This window comes from Ranitomeya imitator, chromosome 1 (assembly GCF_032444005.1).
Source record: "Ranitomeya imitator isolate aRanImi1 chromosome 1, aRanImi1.pri, whole genome shotgun sequence".
Classification (NCBI taxonomy): domain Eukaryota; kingdom Metazoa; phylum Chordata; class Amphibia; order Anura; family Dendrobatidae; genus Ranitomeya; species Ranitomeya imitator.
This window is the reverse complement of record NC_091282.1, coordinates 681,603,350-681,623,479: the sequence shown is the minus strand read 5'-3', so window position 1 is coordinate 681,623,479 and position 20,130 is coordinate 681,603,350. Positions and strand designations below refer to the sequence as shown.

The window sequence follows — 20,130 nt, the reverse complement described above, 5'->3', positions numbered from 1 at the left end:
TGCAATGTCAGTTTCTGAGGCTGCATCAAAGAAGGGGACCTGACATTAGACGCATCAGTACATCATATGTTGGGAAGAATGCTGGGGGTTGAATAGATCAGTTCCCACTATACCACCTCCCAGTGACTGTGGAGTACTTATTACCTGATCCATCTATATGGCTTTCATGTTCTTCCATATCATGCTTTGCTTTCCCAAACAAAAAAAAGTCTCTCATCCACCGTCTTACAAAAAAAAAGGGTTTCTTTCCCATAGCGACCAATAGTAATGTAATTAATTTTTTCAAAGCAATTCAAGAAAGAAAAAATCTGAGAACTTATTGGTGTGGGGAACAATTTTTTCTCTTAGACCTAAACACATATATTGTGTGCAGAATTATTAAGCAGTTACTATTTTGACCTTATCATTGTTTTTATGGAGATTTTTGAACTCCAGTGCTGTATAAACTTGAAAGCTTATTGCATGAAGTAGATCAGGTGATGTGCATTTGTGTAATGAGAGACGGTGCGGCCTATGGATATAACACAGGATTATTAGGCAGCTTATTGTCCTCAGGCGAAATAGCACAAAAAAGAGAATGAATTAATTGTGAAAAGTCAAAACCTTACTGTTACGGGGTTCCGCAACAGGGAGGAGTCAAAAGATTGCAGCGTCTGATTGCTCTTACTCCTGCACTGAGATTAAGCACTTCTCCTTTATTTTACTGGTGTTTATTTCCTTTGGCAGAACAGGGGTTAGTCGGTCACGTTGGGAGCTCTGGGAGTCTGAGCTCTCAGCTGAGCTAGGTTAGCCACTCCCATCCCCTTTATAATCTGGTTCCTGATTCAAATTCATGTCAGAGCTAGCATTTGCTTCATGGCTTAGGAGGAGAGGTGTTCACATGGGAAGGAGTTTTGGAAGAGTTATCTGTGACTGTTGTGTGGTTTGTAAATGTGGCAATTCCCTTCCCTCCTCTACTTTTGCTTTTTTTCCCATCCTCCACTCCCCATTGCATTCCTTTGTTATATGTGAGTGAATATTTGTATGCCTGGTATTTTTAAGTTACCCTTGTTTGTGTTGCATTTTTTGTCAGATTTGTGTACTGCGGTGCACAAAAGCCCCCCTCTTCTCTGGGTGGGGGAAGAGAACAGACGGAGGGCTAACTCAGGGGATAAGGCAAGGGTGGCGGCCCCGGTATCTTTACCTTCAGAAGTATCCTGGGGAATAGGGTGAGCTAGGGCACCCTTAGTAATAGGGATAAGGCAGGGACCCTTGGTACCGGGTCACCTGACAGCACACATTATCTGCCAAAATTTTGAGGAAAATCAAACGTGAAGTGACCAAGAAGCCATTATCCCCCAGTGTCATCATAGTCCAGAAGTGTAACCTCCCTGAAGGCCAGAAGTACAAGATGTTCAGTGTTCAAAAACATGGCAGAGGCTAAAACCAGACCACCACTGAGCAAGACACAGAAGTACAAGGTGTTCATTGCTCAGAGACATGGCCAAGGTAAGAGAGGACGCAACTGACAACCACTGAACAAGACACAGAAGTACCAGAAAATTGCTCGGGAGCCCACGCCAGTTTTTTAACCCTTTATTTTAATACCTAGAGCTCCAAAATTTTTGCACACACAAACTACTAACATTATTAATGAGGAATATGTAAAAATACAACGGATATGAGATGGTTTACTGTATCTAAACTGTGTCTCATATCCTGTCGGGTTTGGTAAGGAGATAGCAAAAGCCAGCAATTGAATTACTGGCTTTTTTGCTATCTAGCTCTGTATGAAATATCTATAATATAACGCTGGGAGCGTCACTCTGTCCGAAGCCTTTATAGACTGCGCAAGCGAAAGCGCCGGCGCAGTCTGGACAGCACAGAGTGACGCTCCCAGGAGATCGCGGTATGCGTAAACACTGAACGCACACCTCGATCTCCAACAGATAGCAGGGACGCGCCAGGAGGGTAAGTATATTCACCTGTCCCGTTCCAGCGCTGCGTGCGGCTCCATGTTCCGGGTCCTCTGCCTCTGACGTTCACAGTTCAGAGGACGCGATGACGCGCTTAATGCGCGCCGCCCTCTGACTGAACAGTCACAGCCAGAGGAGCCGGAACACGGAGCGGCACGCAGCGCTGGATCAGGGCCAGGTGAATACAGCAAGTGTCGGGGGCCTGAGCTAGCGGCGACTCTGGCACCTGACCCCCACAGTGCGCCGGTGTCCCTGCCTGCTCAAGCCCCCAGCACTCGGCGCCCAGCGACGATAGGTGAGTATGTTATTTTTTTTCCCATATATCGCAGCAGCATACGGGGCATACACTATGGAGCATTTTATGGGGCCATCAACCATAATGGAGCAGTGTATGGGGGCATATAATACTATGGAGCATGTTATGGGGGCCATAAACCTTTATGGAGCAATGTACGAGGGCATATACTATGGAGCATCTTATGGGGGCCATAAACCATAATGGAGCAGTGTTCGGGGGCATATACTATGGAGCATCTTATGGGGGCCATAAACCTTTATGGAGCAGTGTACGGGGCATATGGATGGGAGCAGCAAATTACAGAACGGTGGCGCAGGATGGGAGCACCACATGACAGAACGGTGGCGCAGGATGGGAGCAGCACATGACAGAACGGGGGCGCAGGATGGGAGCAGCACATGACAGAACGGGGGCGCAGAATGGGAGCAGCACATGACAGAACGGGGGCATGTCAGGATGGGAGCAGCACATGATAGAACGGGGGCGCAGGATGGGAGCAGCACATGACAGAACGGGGGCGCAGGATGGGAGCAGCACATGACAGAATGGGGGCGCAGGATGGGAGCAGCACATGACAGAACGGGGGCGCAGGATGGGAGCAGCACATGACAGAACGGGGGCGCAGGATGGGAGCAGCACATAACAGAATAGGGCAGCACATGACAGAACGGGGGTGCAGGCTGGGAGCAGCACATGACAGGATGGGGGCGCAGGATGGAGCAGCACATGACAGGATGGGGACGCAGGATGGAGCAGCACATGACAGGATGGGGACGCAGGATGGAGCAGCACATGACAGGATGGGGACACAGGATGGAGCAGCACATGACAGGATGGGGACGCAGGATGGAGCAGCACATGACAGGATGGGGACGCAGGATGGAGCAGCACATGACAGGATGGGGACGCAGGATGGAGCAGCACATGACAGGATGGGGGCGCAGGATGGAGCAGCACATGACAGGATGGGGGCGCAGGATAAAGCAGCACATGACAAGATGGGGGCATGTCAGGATGGGAGCAGCACATGACAGAACAGGGGCGCAGGATAGGAGCAGCACATGACAGAACAGGGGCGCAGGATGGGAGCAGCACATGACAGAACAGGGGCGCAGGATGGGAGCAGCACATGACAGAACGGGGGCGCAGGATGGGAGAAGCACATGACAGAACGGGGGCGCAGGATGGGAGCAGCACATGACAGAACGGGGGCGCAGGATGGGAACAGCACATGACAGAACGGGGGCACAGGATGGGAGCAGCACATGACAATAGGGCAGCACATGACAGAACGGGGGTGCAGGATGGCAGCAACACATGACAGAACGGGGGCGCAGGATGGGAGCAGCACATGACAGAACGGGGGTGCAGGATGGCAGCAGCACATAACAGAACCGGGGCGCAGGATGGGTGCAGTACATGTCAGAATGGAGGCGCAAGATGGGTGCAGCACATATGAGAATGGGGGCGCAGGATGGTAGCAGCACATGTCAGAATGGGGGTGCCGGATGAAGCAGCACATGACAGGATGGGGACGCAGGATGGAGCAGCACATGACAGGATGGGGACGCAGGATGGAGCAGCACATGACAGGATGGGGACGCAGGATGGAGCAGCACATGACAGGATGGGGGCGCAGGATGGAGCAGCACATGACAGGATGGGGACGCAGGATGGAGCAGCACATGACAGGATGGGGACGCAGGATGGAGCAGCACATGACAGGATGGAGACCATATAACAATATAAATGCTCGCCACCCGGGCGTAGAACATACATACATAGTAAGGATTGTACTCACTCAGATGCGTAGGAGGAAACAGGAGGCACATTCTCTTCAATGTCCATGTGGGTTTATTTGCTCCATAAACCATCAAGGCAGCAACAAAAAGGTAAACAGACCGTACATCAGGCTGACACAGCATTAGTGTCCATAGAAGAGCTCTGCTCTCTCAGGCCTGTGGGCACACAGGCTGTGCAATGTCCAGCACTCAGGCTCTATCTGAAGCCACAGACACAGAAGGGCTTCTCCCTCTTAATACACAGACCACTCTGTAGTGTCCAGCCTGGACACATGGAAGTCTGTCCACACTGGCAGACTCCCAAACACTTAGGCTGCCGTCACACTATCAGTATTTGGTCAGTATTTTACATCAGTATTTGTAAGCCACAACCAGGTGTGGAACAAATAGAGGAAAAGTATAATAGAAACATATGCACCACTTCTGTATTATCACCCACTCCTGGTTTTGGCTTACAAATACTGATGTAAAATACTGACCAAATACTGATAGTGTGACAGCAGCCTTACTAACATGTGCCAAACACACCTCCATTAGGTAGCCTGAAATCACACCCACAGGTGAGGTAACATCACATGCACTGTAACGTGATTATGACATCACTGCAGGTCCTCAAACTCCTGCAGAGAAAAGGGTACAGTAAGCACCCTCACTCAGAGTGAGGTATGTGGGTAGCCAGACCCTCCCATCTCTCATAGCTACCCGCAACCCGGACCCAGGTGCAGTAAATGATATCTTTAGTGCTCATGTGCACTAAAGACAAAATACTCCGGGTTGCATCGCAGGGAGCAACCATCCCTGTGACACATATCTCCCATTAACCACGCGACCACCAGTCACACCACTATATATATATATATGCTATATAATCGTCTAATTCTGTCTGTAACGGAAATCCCGCGTCGCTAATTGGTTGCGCCAGCCGCCCGCGACCAATCAGCGACAGGCGCAGTCCGGCCGTGAATTGGAGCGAGATTTGAACCACGCTTCGCTGATTGGTCACGCCCGCCCGGATGCGACCAATCAGCGATATTGGTGCAGGATTTAAACACCACTTCACTGATTGGTCACGCCTGGCCGGCCGTAACCAATCAGGGACAGGCGCAGTCCGGCCTCGAATTGGCGCGATATTTGGACCACGCTTCACTGATTGGTTGCGCCCGGCCTCCTGCAACCAATCAGCAATACTGGCACGGGATTTAACCCCTTAAGCCCTGAGGGTGGTTTGCACATTAATGACCGGGCCAATTTTTACAATTCTGACCACTGTCCCTTTATGAGGTTATAACTCTGGAACGCTTCAACGGATCTTGGCGATTCTGACACTGTTTTCTCGTGATATACTGTACTTCATGATAGTGGTAAAATTTATTCGATATTATGTGCGTTTATTTGTGAAAAAACAGAAATTTGGCGAAAATTTTGAAAATTTTGCAATTTTCCAACTTTGAATTTTTATGCCCTTAAATCACAGAGATATGTCACACAAAATAATTAATAAGTAACATTTCCCACATGTCTACTTTACAACAGCACATTTTTTTTTGTTAGGGAGTTATAAGGGTTAAAAGTTGACCAGCAATTTCTCATTTTTACAACACCAATATTTTTTAGGGACCACATCACATTTGAAGTCATTTTGAGGGGTCTATATGATAGAAAATAACTAAGTGTGACACCATTCTAAAAACTGCACCCCTCAAGGTGCTCAAAACCACATTCAAGAAGTTTATTAACCCTTGAGGTGTTTTACAGGAATTTTTGGAATGTTTAAATAAAAATGAACATTTAACTTTTTTTCACAAAAAATTTACTTCAGCTCTAATTTGTTTTATTTTACCAAGGGTAACAGGAGAAAATGGACCCCAAAAGTTGTTGTACAATTTGTCCTGAGTACGCTGATATCCCACATGTGGAGGTAAACCACTGTTTGGGCGCATGGCAGAGCTCAGAAGGGAAGGAGCGCCATTTGACTTTTCAATGCAAAATTGACTGGAATTGAGATGGGACGCCATGTTGCATTTTGAGAGCCCCTGATGTGCCTAAACATTGAAACCCCCCACAAGTGACACCATTTTGGAAACTAGACCCCTTATGGAACTTATATAGATGTGTGGTGAGCACTTTCACCCAACCAGTGCTTCACAGAAGTTTATAATGCAGAGCCGTAAAAATAAAAAATCATATTTTTTCACAAAAATGATCTTTCGCCCCCAATTTTTTATTTTCCCAAGGGTAAGAAAAGAAATTAGACCACAAAAGTTGTTGTGCAATTTGTCCTGAGTACGCCGATACCCCATATGTGGGGGTAAACCACTGTTTGGGCACATAGCAGAGCTCGGAAGGGAAGGAGCGCCATTTGACTTTTCAATGCAAAATTGACTGGAATTATGATGGGACGCCATGTTGCGTTTGGAGAGCCCCTGATGTGCCTAAACATTGAAACCCCCCACAAGTGACACCATTTTGGAAAGTAGACCCCCTAAGGAACTTATCTTGATGTGTTTTGATAGCTTTGAACCCCCAAGTGTTTCACTACAGTTTATAACGCAGAGCAAATAAAAATTCTTTTTTTTTTTTCCACAAAAATGATTTTTAGTCCCCAGTTTTGTATTTTCACAAGGGTAACAGGATAAATTGGACCCCAAAAGTTGTTGTCCAATTTGTACTGAGTACGCTGATACCCCATATGTTGGGGGGGAGCCACTGTTTGGGCGCATGGCAGAGCTCGGAAGGGAAGGAGCGCCATTTGGAATGCAGACTTAGATGGATTGGTCTGCAGGCATCACGTTGCATTTGCAGAGCCCCTGATGTACCCAAACAGTAGAAACCCCCCACAAGTGACCCCATATTGGAAACTAGACCTCCCAAGGAACTTATCTAGATGTGTTCTGAGAACTTTGAACCCCCAAGTGTTTTACTACAGTTTACAACGCAGAGCCGTGAAAATAAAAAATCTTTTTTTCCCCCGCAAAAATGATTTTTAGCCCCCCAAATTTTTATTTTCCCAAGGGTAACAAGAGAACTTGGACCCCAAAAGTTGTTGTGCAATTTGTCCTGAGTACGCTGATACCCCATATGTTGGGGTAAACCCGTTTGGGCGCACGGGAGAGCTCGGAAGGGAAGTAGCACTGTTTTACTTTTTCAACGCAGAATTGGCTGGAATTGAGAGGCCATGTCGCTTTTGGAGAGCCCCTGATGTGCCTAAACAATGGACCCCAATTCTAACTGAAACCCTAATCCAAACACACCCCTAACCCTAATCCCAACAGTAACCCTAACCACACCCCTAACCCTGACACACCCCTAACTTTAATCCAAACCCTAATCCCAACCGTAAATGTAATCCAAACCCTAACGTTAGCCCCTGTTATGACCTGGTGGTTAGGACAATAATGGACCTGGTGGTTAAGAGCACACGGAATGACCTGATAGTTACAAATAATATAGGACGAGCTCTGAGACGTGGGAACTCTGCTGACCGCAATCCCTAATCCTATCACACACACTAGAAATAGCCGTGGATTGCTCCTAACGCTCCCTATGCAACTCGGCACAGCCTAAGGAACTAGCTAGCCCTGAAGATAGAAAAATAAAGCCTACCTTGCCTCAGAGAAATTCCCCAAAGGAAAAGGCAGCCCCCCACATATAATGACTGTGAGTAAAGATGAAAATACAAACACAGAGATGAAATAGATTTAGCAAAGTGAGGCCCGACTTACTGAACAGACTGAGGATAGGAAAGGTTGCTTTGCGGTCAGCACAAAAACCTACAAAAAGACCACGCAGAGGGCGCAAAAAGACCCTCCGCACCGACTCACGGTGCGGAGGCGCTCCCTCTGCGTCCCAGAGCTTTCAGCAAGCAAGACAAAAATCAAAATAGCAAGCTGGACAGGAAAATAGCAAACAAAAGAAAAACAAGCAGGAACTTAGCTTCTGCTGGGAAGACAGGTCACAAGAACGATCCAGGAGTGGACTAGACCAATACTGGAACATTGACAGGTGGCATGGAGCAATGATCTAAGTGGAGTTAAATAGAGCAGCCAGCTAACGAATTAACCTCGTCACCTGTGGAAGGAAACTCAGAAGCCGCAGCCCCACTCACAACCAACAGAGGAAGCCCATGGACAGAACCAGCCGAAGTACCATTCATGACCACAGGAGGGAGCTTGACAACAGAATTCACAACAAGCCCCAACCCTAACCCTAACTTTAGCCCCAACCCTAACCCTAACTTTAGCCCCAACCCTAACCCTGACTTTATCTCCAACCCTAGCCCCAACCCTAACCCTAGCCCTAACCGTAACCCTAACCCTAGCCCTAACCCTAGCCCTAACCCTAGCCCTAACCCTAACTTTAGCCCCAACCCTAACCCTAACTTTAGCCCCAACCCTAACCCTGACTTTATCTCCAACCCTAGCCCCAACCCTAACCCTAGCCCTAACCGTAACCCTAACCCTAGCCCTAACCCTAGACCTAACGGGAAAATGGAAATAAATGCATTTTTTTTTATTTTATTATTTTTCCCTAACTAAGGGGGTGATGATGGGGGGTTTGATTTACTTTTATAGCGTTTTTTATAGCAGATTTTTATGATTGGCAGCTGTCACACACTAAAAGACGCTTTTTATAGCAAAAAAAGTTTTTGCCTCTCCACATTTTGAGACTTATAATTTTTCCATATTTTGGTCCACAGAGTCATGTGAGGTCTTGTTTTTTGCGGGACGAGTTGACGTTTTTATTGGTAACATTTTCTGGCACGTGACAGTTTTTTGATCGCTTTTTATTCCGATTTTTGTGAGGCAGAATGACCAAAAACCAGCTATTCATGAATTTCTTTTGGGGGAGGCGTTTATACCGTTCTGCATTTGGTAAAATCGAAAAAGCAGTCTTATTCTTCGAGTCAGTACGATTACAGCGATATCTCATTTCTATCTTTTTTTATGTTTTGGCGCTTTTATACGATAAAAACTATTTTATAGAAAAAATAGTTATTTTGGCATCGCTTTATTCTCAGGACTATAACTTTTTTATTTTTTTGCTGATGATGCTGTATGGCAGCTCGTTTTTTGCGGGACTAGATGACGTTTTCAGCGGTACCATGGTTATTTATATCCATCTTTTTGAGCGTGTGTTATTCCACTTTTTGTTCGGCGGTATGATAATAAAGCATTGTTTTTTGCCTCGTTTTTTTTTTCCTTACGGTGTTTACTGAAGCGGTTAACTAGTGAGACAATTTTATAGGTGGGGTCGTTACGGACGCGGCGATACTAAATATGTGTACTTTTATTGTTCTTTTTCTTATTTAGATAAAGAATTGTATTTATGGGAATAATTTTTTTTTTTTCTTTATTTAGGATTTTTTTTTCTATTTTTTTTTACTTTTTTACTTTGTCCCAGGGGGGGACATCACAGATCACTGATCTGACAGTTTGCACAGCACTCTGTCAGATCAGCGATCTGACTTACAGTGCTGCAGGCTTACCAAGCGCCAGCTCTGAGCAGGCACTTAGTAAGCCACCTCCCTCCCTGCAGGACCCGGATGCCGTGGCCATTTTGGATCCGGGCCTTGCTGCAGGGAGGAAGGTAGGAGACCCTCGCAGCAACGCGATCACATCGTGTTGCTGCGGGGGTCTCAGGGAAGCCCGCAGGGAGCCCCCTCCCTGCGCGATGCTTCTCTGCACTGCCGGCACACCACGATCATGTTTGATCACGGTGTGCCGGGGGTTAATGTGCCGGTAGCAGTCCGTGACCGCTCCAGGCACATAGTGCCGGATGTCAGCTGCGATAAGAGGCTGACACCCGGCCGCGATCGGCCGCGCTCTCCCCGTGAGTGCGGCCGATCACATATGACGTACTATCCCGTCACTGGGAATTAAGTCCCAGGGCACCTTGACGGGATAGTACGTCATATGGGATTAAGGGGTTAAACACTGCTTCGGCTATTGGTCGCGCCTGGCCTGCCGCAACCAATCAGCGATATTGGTGTGGGATTTAAACACCGCTTCGCTGATTGGTCACGGCCAGTCGGCTGCGACCACTCAGTGACCGGCGCAGTCCAGCCGCGAATTGGCACGGGATGTAAACCACGCTTCGCTGATTGCTCGCGCCCGGCCGGCCGCGACCAATTAGCGATATTGGCGCGGTTATTAAACTACATATATATTCTAGAATATATATGTAGGCGACCCGATGGTGCCCCCTGCTGGCTATGCCTGGGGCGAAAGAACTGCTTCTCTTTATCCCCAGTTAAACACCTGCTTCCCCATATTCCTATGTCCTTCGTTCCTTTATGAACAGGTTCATATAACATCGGTCTTGGGATTGGGAGCTATGTGTTCTCCTTCTAATTTCTTTTGTGTTTCTTGTTTTTTCCTCTCCTTCTAACTTCTTTATTTTCCAGTCGACATAGACGTATGAGGGCTTGTTTTTTGCGGGACGAGTTGCAGTTTTGAATTATACTATTTTAATAAACAATGTACTGGAAAATGGAAAACAAACTCCAAGTGCAGTGAAACTGCACAAAAAACACAAGTAAGCAAATGTTATTTGGGTTTTCTTTTTACAGTGTTCATTTTGCAGTAAAAATGATCTATCAATATGATTCTCCTGGTCATTGTGATTACAGTGATACCAAACACCACTCTCAGAGATTTTTTGGCGAACAGAGCTGTTTTTGCGAAGCGAGCTGATGATTTTATTGATCTCATTTAGGGGTAGTTATAACATTTTGATCGCTTCCAATTGAATTTTATTTTTGTGTTGCAGTGACCGAAAATGCCACAGTTCTGGCATTTCAGTTTTTTCTCTTTACAATGTTTACAGATTGGGGTAAATAATTTTTTAATGGGGTGTTTTAATTTTTTCTACTTTATTTTTAAGTCCCCATAGGGACTAAATCGTCCAATTACTTATGGTGTATACTGTAATAGCACTATGAAAATCATTGTCCCCCATGCAGGAAAGCCCCAGGCTGGGTTTCACAGGGGTATTGTCATGGTAGCGAAAAAGGGTCTTCAGGAGACCCATGTCTGTCATGGAAATCCATAAGCACCATGCAAACCTGTCGCGTGGAGCTGTTTAGCACAGAGAAAAATGCGAATCTCTGGACTGCGTGCCTCAAATGCCCCTGTCGGAGAGTGACAGCAACATGTAAGTGGACAACAGCAGCGAGAAGAGCAAAACTCACTTTGCTGCTGTTAGAGGCAGTTGCTGGCATCCATCATCTACTGGGAAAGATGCAATGTCAGTTTCTGAGGCTGCATCAAAGAAGGGGACCTGACATCAGTACATCATATGTTGGGAAGAATGCTGGGGGTTGAATAGATCAGTTCCCACTATACCACCTCCCAGTGACTGTGGAGTACTTATTACCTGATCCATCTATATGGCTTTCATGTTCTTCCATATCATGCTTTGCTTTCCCAAACAAAAAAAAGTCTCTCATCCACCGTCTTACAAAAAAAAAAGGGTTTCTTTCCCATAGCAACCAATAGTAATGTAATTCATTTTTTCAAAGCAATTCAAGAAAGAAAAAATCTGAGAACTGATTGGTGTGGGGAACAATTTTTTTCTCTTAGACCTAAACACATATATTGTGTGCAGAATTATTAAGCAGTTACTATTTTGACCTTATCATTGTTTTTATGGAGATTTTTGAACTCCAGTGCTGTATAAACTTGAAAGCTTATTGCATGAAGTAGATCAGGTGATGTGCATTTGTGTAATGAGAGACGGTGCGGCCTATGGATTTAACACAGGATTATTAGGCAGCTTATTGTTCTCAGGCGAAATGGCACAAAAAAGAGAATTAATTAATTGTAAAAAGTCAAAACCTTACTGTTACGGGGTTCCGCAACAGGGAGGAGTCAAAAGATTGCAGCGTCTGATTGCTCTTACTCCTGCACTGAGATTAAGCACTTCTCCTTTATTTTACTGGTGTTTATTTCCTTTGGCAGAACAGGGGTTAGTCGGTCACGTTGGGAGCTCTGGGAGTCTGAGCTCTCAGCTGAGCTAGGTTAGCCACTCCCATCCCCTTTATAATCTGGTTCCTGATTCAAATTCATGTCAGAGCTAGCATTTGCTTCATGGCTTAGGAGGAGAGGTGTTCACATGGGAAGGAGTTTTGGAAGAGTTATCTGTGACTGTTGTGTGGTTTGTAAATGTGGCAATTCCCTTCCCTCCTCTACTTTTGCTTTTTTTCCCATCCTCCACTCCCCATTGCATTCCTTTGTTATATGTGAGTGAATATTTGTATGCCTGGTATTTTTAAGTAACCCTTGTTTGTGTTGCATTTTTTGTCAGATTGGTGTACTGCGGTGCACAAAAGCCCCCCTCTTCCCTGGGTGGGGGAAGAGAACAGACGGAGGGCTAACTCAGGAGATAAGGCAAGGGTGGCGGCCCCGGTATCTTTACCTTCAGAAGTATCTTGGGGAATAGGGTGAGCTAGGTCGCCCTTAGTGATAGGGCAGGGGCCCTTGGTACCGGGTCACCTGACAGCACACATTATCTGCCAAAATTTTGAGGAAAATCAAACGTGAAGTGACCAAGAAGCCATTATCCCCCAGTGTCATCATATTCCAGAAGTGTAACCTCCCTGAAGGCCAGAAGTACAAGATGTTCAGTGTTCAAAAACATGGCAGAGGCTAAAACCAGACCACCACTGAGCAAGACACAGAAGTACAAGGTGTTCATTGCTCAGAGACATGGCCGAGGTAAGAGAGGACGCAAATGACAACCACTGAACAAGACACAGAAGTACAAGGTATTCAGTGCTCAGATACATGGCCAAGGTAAGGAAGGCTGAAACCTGACCACTACTGAGCAAGACACAAAAGTACAACATGGTCAGTGCTCAGAGACACGGCTGAGGTAAGGAAGGCTGAACCTGACCACCACTGAGCAAGATACAGCAGTACAAGGTGTTCAGTGCTCAGAGATATGGGTAAGGGAGACATAGGTAGGGGAGACTGAAAAATGACCACCACTGAGCAAGACACACATGTACAAAGTATTCAGTGCTCAGATACACAGCCTAGGTGAAGGAGTCCGAAACTTGAGGAGCCAAAAAGATACCAGTATAAAGAGGAAGACCAGAACCAGCTAATATCTTATGCAAGAATCAACAACAGACTGAATATAAGGTTCAGACATTAAAAATCACCCTCTCCAAAAAAGATGTATTTGGATATTTATCAAGTAGATGTGACGGTCTTTGGTAAGGAAGGAGGCTGTCAAACTGTCCCTGGAACTGGGACCCTAACTATAACTGTTCTGGGGGTACTCTTGAAGGTAGAGAGGCCCGAGTCTCAGATCTTACTTTGCTCATGTTAAACCCTAATCTGTCCCCTCCATCACCCCACGAGGCCTGGGACAGGAATATAAGGGAAACAAAACACAAAGACAAAATAAGGGTAACAGAAAGCAACAAACATACAAACACTCACCAAAGGTAAAGTGGTATATAGGGAAAGATAAGAATGTACCACTCAAATGGGAATAGTACAATAAGGAAAATATACACCTAAAACAGTACACAAAAATCTCCAGTAGCAACAATGGTCTCCTATTCAGCACAATGTCTCCAGGGAGCAAGGAAGCCAATCTTTCACTGGAAAGGAAGAGAAGGTCTGGCCAAGTTTTATAGGGAGAAGTAATGACCAGATCAGATGGAGGTGAAAATTGAGCTGCAAGTTTCTGACCAGCATAGAAAGGGTCGTTAAGCTCTTCAGTAGCAAAAGAAACCAAATCCATTTAATATAGGACACAAACACACAGACTAAGGCCGGTGTCCCACTTGCAACTGCAAGAAACTCGGGCGAGTCTCTTTCCTCAATACCCGGCACTGCCACTGATAGTTCGGACTGGAGCGTTCAGCTGCATAGAAACAGAAGAAGCGGATGGCTGGCATACAACTTAAGATGGAGTGTATGGTGCTAGTGAACAGATTGAGGAATCCCATAAACAGTAAAGTCAGTAATCACTGCACTCATATCAGGACGGATTTTGCTTCAAGTGAAATTTATTAGAAAATTTAATAGGTGATAAGCGACAGGTAATTAGACATTTCGGCCACACTGTGGCGTTGATCACAATGTCGCTGAAAAAAATGAAAAAATATATACATTATAATACAGTATATACAAACCAGGTAAAATATACATATACAGTATACAAAGAGATTGAATCATGTCACACAGAAAAGCGCACAAGTGAAACTGACCATCTATTGATCATAGTTAGGTATGGGAACAAAACTCACTGGGTGTTTAGACATGACAAAGATAGGAGAAAATACACTAGGCACAGTATCCAACATCGACAATGGCCCACTAATCACCATTGACACCTTAGGCCTACGTAACCCGAGCAGCTTCATGCCACCTAAAACCAACCACGTGGTCGAGACCTTTATCGATTTACTCAGCAGGGACATCAAACAGGTGATCTATGATCATCGATTAGGCGTCCTCCCGATTTGCTACAACCTTAACTCTGCTGAAAAACAAGCTCTAGAATCACTCAGGGACAATAAAAACATAATTATTAAACCAGCAGACAAGGGGGAGCGATTGTGATTATGAACAAAAGCTATTATATAGCTGAAATCAAGAGACAACTCTCAGATTCTACCACATATAGGAAAACCTACTGTGATCCCACTACCTCTATACGGAACAAAATTATTTCCACCCTCGACAAACACCTCAAACTCAAAACCATTGACAACAAAACAAAAACTTATTTAATAAACCATCACCCTGTCACACCAGTACTGTATATTCTCCCAAAAATTCACAAAAATCTCCAGGACCCACCAGGACGTCCCATAGTAGCATCTACTGATTCTATCCTCAACCCCCTTTCTATATTTCTTGAGAAACTTCTGACACCCCACACCCACGAGACCAAATCATTCATTCTAGACACAGGGATTTCCTCAGAAAACTACATGACATCCATCTGGTCCCCTCCGAAAGCATTCTTTGCACTCTAGACGTGAATAGCCTATACACTTCTATCACCCAAGACAAGGGTTTAGAAGCAGTACGCCTCACCCTACAGGAAGCCAACACTGATAGAGGTTCACAGGAACTTTGCCTGGACCTACTCAATCTTGTACTGAGGGAGAATTTTTTTCTATTCGAGGACGATTTCTATATACAGACGTGCGGGACCGCAATGGGATCAAACGTAGCCCCCGTGTACGCTAATCTCTACATGGACCGGTTTGAGCAAGAATATGTATACCCCAATCCCGCCTTTCAATGCCTGGCACTGACTTGGCTTAGATACATTGATGATATCTTTTGTATCTGGCAATGTGACCATACGAGCCTACTAGAATTTGTTCATCACATCAATTCAGTTAGACCAGAATTAACATTTACTCTATCACATCACATTGATGTCATCACATTCCTAGACACAAAGGTCAAGGACACTAGCGGTACACTCAGTACTGATATCTACACTAAACCCACTGACTGCAATAGCCTCCTCCTGTACAGTAGCTGCCACCCTAAAGCTACAAAGAACAGCCTCCCAAGATCCCAGTTCAAGATGGTCACTAGGATCATATCTGATCCAACAATGAGGGAAACCAGACTCCAGGAGATGGCCAAGAAATGCGCCTTCCAGGAATATCCACCACGACTTCTGGAAACAGAATCCATTAGGGCATCCACCGAAGCCAGTACCAACACTACCACAACCGCCAAAACCCAGAGACTACCATTTGTTCACAACCATCTGCAGCGCCCCAGAGTCCTGGTCGTTGCAGTAATGTCGTTCTTCCACCAGGGGGAGCGATGTTACGTCTGATGGCACCAAAGGAGTTCACCCTGCCAGGCAGCGTACCTTGGGCCCACCAGAGAAAAATCATTCTTGGGGCCCACCATGCAGTTTAAAAATACCACACAGGATAGATCCTATATACCACCCCACACACGAGAGCTGACAGATCCTCTATATACTACACCACACAGGACAGATCCTCTATATACTACACCACACAGGAGAGCTGACAGATCCTATATATACTACAGCACACGGGAGAGCTGACAGATCCTATATATACTACACCACACGGGAGAGCTGACAGATCCTCTATATACTACACCACACAGGACAGATCCTATATATACTACACCACACAGGAGAGCTGACATATCCTCTATATACTACACCACACGGGAGAGCTGACAGATCCTCTATATACTACACCACACGGGAGAGCTGACAGATCCTCTATATACTACACCACACAGGAGAGCTGACAGATCCTCTATATACTACACCACACAGGAGAGCTGACAAATCCTCTATATACTACACCACACGGGAGAGCTGACAGATCCTCTATATACTACACCATACAGGAGAGCTGACAGATCCTCTATATACTACACCACACAGGACAGATCCTCTATATAATACACCACACAGGAGAGCTGACAGATCCTCTATATACTACACCACACAGGAGAGCTGACAGATCCTCTATATACTACACCACACAGGAGAGCTGACAGATCCTCTATATACTACACCACACAGAAGAGCTGACAGATCCTCTATATACTACACCACACAGGAGAGCTGACAGATCCTCTATATACTACACCACACAGGAGAGCTGACAGATCCTCTATATACTACACCACACAGGAGAGCTGACAGATCCTCTATATACTACACCACAGGAGAGCTGACAGATCCTCTATATACTACACCACACAGGAGAGCTGACGGATCCTCTATATACTACACCACACAGGAGAGCTGACGGATCCTCTATATACTACACCACACAGGAGAGCTGACAGATCCTCTATATACTACACCACACGGGAGAGCTGACAGATCCTCTATATACTGCACCACACGGGAGAGCTGACAGATTCCCTATATACTACACCACACAGGAGAGCTGACAGATCCTCTATATACTACACCACACAGGAGAGCTGACAGATCCTCTATATACTACACCACACGGGAGAGCTGACAGATCCTCTATATACTACACCACACAGGAGAGCTGACGGATCCTCTATATACTACACCACACAGGAGAGCTGACAGATCCTCTATATACTACACCACACAGGAGAGCTGACAGATCCTCTATATACTGCACCACACAGGAGAGCTGACAGATCTTCTATATACTACACCACACCACACGGGAGAGCTGACAGATCCTCTATATACTACACCACACAGGAGAGCTGACAGATCCTCTATATACTACACCACACAGGAGAGCTGACAGATCCTCTATATACTACACCACACGGGAGAGCTGACAGATCCTCTATATACTACACCACACGGGAGAGCTGACAGATCCTCTATATACTACACCACACAGGAGAGCTGACAGATCCTCTATATACTATACCACACAGGAGAGCTGACAGATCCTCTATATACTACACCACACAAGAGAGCTGACAGATCCTCTATATACTACACCACACAGGAGAGCTGACAGATCCTCTATATACTACACCACACAGGAGAGCTGACAGATCCTCTATATACTACACCACACAGGAGAGCTGACAGATCCTCTATATACTACACCACACAGGAGAGCTGACAGATCCTCTATATACTACACCACACAGGAGAGCTGACAGATCCTCTATATACTACACCACACAGGAGAGCTGACAGATCCTCTATACACTACACCACACAGGAGAGCTGACAGATCCTCTATATACTACGCCACACAGGAGAGCTGACAGATCCTCTATATACTACACCACACAGGAGAGCTGACAGATCCTCTATATACTACACCACACAGGAGAGCTGACAGATCCTCTATATACTACACCACACAGGAGAGCTGACAGATCCTCTATATACTACACCACACAGGAGAGCTGACAGATCCTCTATATACTACACCACACGGGAGAGGAGACAGATCCCCTATATACTACACAACACAGGAGAGCCGACAGATCCTCTATATACTGCACCACACAGGAGAGCTGACAGATCCTCTATATACTACACCACACAGGAGAGCTGACAGATCCTCTATATACTACACCACACAGGAGAGCTGACAGATCCTCTATATACTACATCACACAGGAGAGCTGACAGATCCTCTATATACTACACCACACAGGAGAGCTGACAGATCCTCTATATACTACACCACACAGGAGAGCTGACAGATCCTCTATATACTACACCACACAGGAGAGCTGACAGATCCTCTATACACTACACCACACAGGAGAGCTGACAGATCCTCTATATACTACGCCACACAGGAGAGCTGACAGATCCTCTATATACTACACCACACAGGAGAGCTGACAGATCCTCTATATACTACACCACACAGGAGAGCTGACAGATCCTCTATATACTACACCACACAGGAGAGCTGACAGATCCTCTATATACTACACCACACAGGAGAGCTGACAGATCCTCTATATACTACACCACACGGGAGAGGAGACAGATCCCCTATATACTACACAACACAGGAGAGCCGACAGATCCTCTATATACTGCACCACACAGGAGAGCTGACAGATCCTCTATATACTACACCACACAGGAGAGCTGACAGATCCTCTATATACAACACCACACAGGAGAGCTGACAGATCCTCTATATACTACACCACACAGGAGAGCTGACAGATCCTCTGTATACTACACCACAAAGGAGAGACGACAGATCCTCTATATACTACACCACACAGGAGAGCTGACAGATCCTCTATATACTACACCACACAGGAGAGCTGACAGATCCTCTGTATACTACACCACAAAGGAGAGACGACAGATCCTCTATATACTACACCACACAGGAGAGCTGACAGATCCTCTATATACTACACCACACAGGAGAGCTGACAGATCCTCTATATACTACACCACACAGGAGAGCTGACAGATCCTCTATATACTACACCACACGGGAGAGCTGACAGATCCTCTATATACTACACCACACAGGACAGATCCTCTATATACTACACCACACAGGAGAGCTGACAGAGCCTCTATATACTACACCACACAGGAGAGCTGACAGATCCTCTATATACTACACCACACAGGAGAGCTGACAGATCCTCTATATACTACACCACACAGGAGAGCTGACAGATCCTCTATATACTACACCACACAGGAGAGCTGACAGATCCTCTATATATTACACCACACAGGAGAGCTGACAGATCCTCTATATACTACGCCACACAGGAGAGCTGACAGATCCTCTATATACTACACCACACAGGAGAGCTGACAGATCCTCTATATACTACACCACACAGGAGAGATCCTCTATATACTACACCACACAGGAGAGCTGACAGATCCTCTATATACTACACCACACAGGAGAGATCCTCTATATACTACACCACACAGGACAGCTGACAGATCCTCTATATACTACACCACACAGGAGAGCTGACAGATCCTCTATATACTACACCACACAGGAGAGCTGACAGATCCTCTATATACTACACCACACAGAAGAGCTGACAGATCCTCTATATACTACACCACACAGGAGAGATCCTCTATATACTACACCACACAGGAGAGCTGACAGATCCTCTATATACTACACCACACAGGAGAGATCCTCTATATACTACACCACACAGGAGAGCAGTAATGTAGGTCCACTATGTGTAGTAAAATACTTACCGGTGGCCATATTCCACTGCAATGAAGACATAAGCAACGACACAGCGGCAGAAGACGGCGACTGCTGCGTATTTTATTACACACAGGGAAGCTTTCTGTTGGGGGCAAGACATTGTTTTTATTAGTACGATTTTTGGATACATGCAATGTTTTCATCATTTGTTATAGCTTTTTTGTGGAATTGTGGCGAACAGAAAAAAGGACATTTGGCATTTGCTTCTTTTTTACGGTGTTTTCTGATCAAGTTAATTGTTTTATAGTTTGATCGATCGGACTTTTCTGAACCTAACAATACCAAATATTTGTTGTTTTTTATTTTTAAAATATATTTATTTTCAATGGGATAAAAAGGGTGATTTGA

At 45.6% G+C, this 20,130-nt stretch overlaps 1 long non-coding RNA gene across 1 annotated transcript in view; it reads right to left on the bottom strand.

Annotated features, from left to right (window-relative positions):
- Positions 1–14,073: 14,073 nt before the first annotated feature.
- Positions 14,074–20,130, bottom strand: part of LOC138658034 (uncharacterized) — a 90,857-nt gene continuing 84,800 nt past the window's right edge. Inside the window, exons 2-3 of the long non-coding RNA XR_011317303.1 lie at positions 19,770–19,864; positions 14,074–14,154 (exon numbers count right to left, since the gene is read on the bottom strand). This is a non-coding gene — a long non-coding RNA (uncharacterized lncRNA). The remainder of the gene's footprint in view (positions 14,155–19,769; positions 19,865–20,130) is intronic.